At 54.4% G+C, this 3,803-nt stretch overlaps 1 protein-coding gene across 1 annotated transcript in view; it reads left to right on the top strand.

The window, feature by feature from the left end:
* Nppc (natriuretic peptide C) overlaps positions 1-2,983 on the top strand; it is a 3,948-nt gene extending 965 nt beyond the window's left edge. The window contains exon 3 of the mRNA XM_010631766.3: positions 2,574-2,983. The gene's annotated coding sequence lies outside the window, so the exon portion shown is untranslated. The remainder of the gene's footprint in view (positions 1-2,573) is intronic.
* The last annotated feature ends 820 nt before the right edge of the window (positions 2,984-3,803 follow it).

Raw genomic sequence — 3,803 nt, 5'->3', positions numbered from 1 at the left:
CTCGCTGATGCGTGGGCCCGGGCCGGATGTGCAACCCAGCCGGCCTTCGGAGTGGGGCCAGGCGATCCTGGCATGAGATCCAGTGTGCACGAGGCTTTGCCCGCCAGCCATTTATCGGCCCATTTTACAGATAAGGAAGTGGGGGATAAAGTGGTTAGGGGAAAGGCAAGGCCAAAAAGGGTTCCGCCCGGATGAGCCGTCTGGCTTTCTCCGGAGAAGCAGAAACAGGCCTTTGGGCTCACCACTGCCACCATGGGCGAACTAGCAGCCTTGGCCCGGGTGGCCACTGATGGATTGAGGGGAACTGGGCTGGGGGCCAAGCGTCAGGACGGAGGTGGGGAAGCGGCAGCCCGGCTGGCAGCCTCCGGATGCCCTTCCCCTGGGGCTCCTGATCCGCGGCCCTTCTCTCTCTAACCTGGCTGTGGGCAAACTGGTCTGTCCAGGGTCCTGAGGCTGCTGCGGGGGCAGCTTGGTGTTCCTGACCTGGTTTCACGGCAGACAGATGTGCAGACTAATGTAAAGCTTACCTCCTGCCCCGACCTCAAACTTGACAGGTCCCAAGTGGAAGTTCTCACCCATCGGCCTCTTCACCCTCCTCCAGGGTGGAGACCTTGCCCTCCCAGGCACCACTCGCCGACAGGCTGCTGTGGCAGGCTCCTCTGCGTTCCCACTGCCCTCCAGTGCACGGGAGAGCATCTGGCACAGACTCCGGAATTGGCTAGGGTCGGGCCCTGCTGCTTTCTAGCACTGACCCCAATCCAGCTGCTGCAGTCAGGCAGGGAAGCTGGCCAGCGGCCACACACAGCCTTCTCCTGGGTGGGAACCAAGAGCGCCTCTCCAGCGCGTTGCCCGAGCCTTTTTTACATCTCAGTCTCGTAGGAGGTACCGGCAGTTTCTGCACATGTTCCTGTCCCTGTCCCTATATGAACTCATGCCAACTTCAGGGCCAGACACTGGCCTAAGGCAAACATGACCTGTGCCGCTCGCTCTTAAGAATATTTGTCAGTGCCCAGAGGGAGTCACATGCCTCCGCCTGCTGGGTTCCTTGGCCCCTTTCCTCCATCTGCAGCCAGCTTTGGGGGGCCGTGTGCTGCTCTCCGCTTCTGCAGAGGTCGGTGATCCTGACCCTCCCTTCATGCATCCTTGGGGGCAGGCTTTAGAGCTACCGGTGCGATGTCTGCTCTCTTCTCTCCTGTCTCGAACAATGACGAGATGGAGGCTGAAACAACATTTTCAGTTTGTGAAGTAAGCACCAAGCTCAGACTCAGAATCTAAACAGAAGTGAGTGGAACTTCTCTGGGCTGGCGCTGAGACGCTTCTTCAAGGTACCTCGCTCTTGGGCGTGGTGCCCTCGGGGTGCCCATGTGGGTGGCTTGAGAGACAGGTAGGAGGTATCCAGATGCTAAGACTTCACCATCTGACCAGGGAGGTCACCAGCCCCCTGGACGGTCTCTTCGCTTAGATGAGGACCCACTGCCAACAGCCTTAGCCTTCTTGCCATGCTCGTCCCCAGGGGCACAGGAAGTCAGTTCCCACATGAAGACACCCGGCCCCATCTTCAAGAGAAAGACAGAAGGAAACTCTGCTGAGGCTGTGTCCATTTCTCCACTCTGGGGTTACTTGGGCTCAGCACCACCATAATGACCGTCGCTGGTGGTTATAGGTCTTGATTATAAAATGCTAATGATAGACACTAGGCGTGGCTGGAACCCCGATGAACACTTTGCCCCTGAGCCCCATGCACATCACAGACGTCTGCCATCTGTTTAAACACGTGGGACAGCCGGGGAAGCCCGTGGAGAGCGCTGACCAAGCCGTGCCAGCCCGGGTCCCTGTGCACGTGCTGCCCTTCGGGAGGGAGAAGGACGCCTTGCTTGGGTCACACACCCGAGGTCAAGGGCTGAGCACAGCACCCCCATCGTGAGGTCCTCCCAAGCCCCCAGCAGCCAGGCTGCCCGTCCCCAGCTGGACCCAGGCCTCTCCACTCCCAGGGGTCCCTGCGAAGGAAGAAAGTGCTGCTGACTCAGTGGCAGCTTTGACCTAGCCACTGCAGAGGGCTGACACTCGCCCTGGGAGGTGGCCGGTACCTGTTTTATAAGTGAGGAAAACAATACTCAAAGCTACCCAGAGCCACCAGGGAATCAAGGTCAGAATCCCTGAGACCCCAGACATTTCTATTTCCTGTCTCTGTGTGGTCACCCAGACACACAAATCAGAGGCAAGCAGCTAGTAAGGGTTTGTGTTGTAGCAAAAAAGAAAAGAAATAGAGGGGGTCCCTCCCTTTGCATCACCAGGCCTCACCAGTGCTGCTGACCCAGGGCTGTAGTTGGGTAGAGGCAGGAAGAGGCCTGGCGACATCCTGGCTCCCCCTGTGCTAGAGTGACCAGCACCAAGGCCCGCAGAAGGCACAGCCCAGAAAGGGCCTCTTCCCCTGCCAGGAAGGCCTTCGTCAGGGGCTGTGGGACCCAGGCAGATGGACAAGGCTCATGCTGCTGCGGGAAGGGGAGGAAGGTTCTAGAAGAACCCCTCAGGCTGAGGGGCCAGGACTGAGCATGCTGTGTCCTCTGTTTCAGGACTGGGAATTGCTCTGCACGCTGAGGTCACCCTTGGTCACCAGCCGCCAGCATCTGGAAACACCTCCAATGTGATGTGGCTTTCACATTTTTTTTTTTCCCCCTGGTACTGGGAATACACAACACCAGCTGTTTTATTATTATTTGGGGAGGGGAGGGTATGATTTTATGGTTTGGTCTTTTTCTTGGAAATGAAAAATAAAAAGTTATATATTATATATATATATTATATACATGAAACACACACCTACACAGACGTGACGACAAGGGACAGTTTTTAAGAGACTGACAAAACCAGCTGTAAAACATTGCTGTTTGTAAATTCATGTCATGCATCAATGTATTTATGTTGTAAAACTATTTATATTGTTTATAAAGAGATATTTATAAAAATTTTATTTATGTAACTAAATGAAAGAAGCCAATCATTGTAATGTTTTTTGTCCTAACTAGTTGAAAAATGTAAAAAAAAAAATGTCATTCCATGAACATCTTGAAAACTGTCTTTATTTGCTTGCTTGCTTGTGTTTGATTGATCGATTGATTAATTGAGAGGTATTCCAGGCTGGACTTGAGCTCACTATGTAGCCCAAGCCGGCCCTGTCTTCACAGAGATCCTTCTGCCTCAGCCTCCCAAGTGCTGTAACCACAGTCATACACCTCCACACCTAGCTCGTATTTATTTTTGAGGAATTAGTCTGAGGCTGGGGGTGGGGGAAGAATGTGAAGATGAGGCATTTGCCTCCAAGTATGTCTATCAGCTAGCTTCACAATTCCAGTTTTATTTGCACCAGAGTCCCAGTGAGGAGCTTGATACAAACAGATGCCTACCCATGCCCTCTGACCTGCTGAAGCTGAGTCTCTGAGACAGGACCAGCCACACAGATTCCAGCCAGCTTGCTCAGCACCTGGGCAGCTGCTGTCAGGACTTGGACGCAGTGCTGTGGGTCCTCTCTGTCCCTAGGGGAAGATGCCTGGGGTGGAGGCCTCTGCCAGGGAGAAGCTTCAGGGGCCCTGTGGACAGCCAGCACCCCAGGCGTCTCAGCAGTGCCCTGCTGCAGCTCTGCCAGCACCTGGGACCTAGCACCCCAGGGATTGAGAATGCATCTCCCAGAAGCTGAGGCCTGAGAAGTTCAGATTTCCTATTTGCTTTGTGACTAAGGCTGTGGTTTTATTCTGTGCTGGAGCTGCTAACAACCGGAGTTCCTAAGCTCTGTGGATCCTTGGATG

This window comes from Fukomys damarensis, unplaced genomic scaffold (genome assembly GCF_012274545.1).
Source record: "Fukomys damarensis isolate Sample0158 unplaced genomic scaffold, DMR_v1.0_HiC HiC_scaffold_16, whole genome shotgun sequence".
NCBI classification, from domain to species: Eukaryota; Metazoa; Chordata; class Mammalia; order Rodentia; family Bathyergidae; genus Fukomys; species Fukomys damarensis.
Note: the sequence above shows the minus strand (reverse complement) of the source record. Positions and strands in the feature narration are given on the sequence as shown.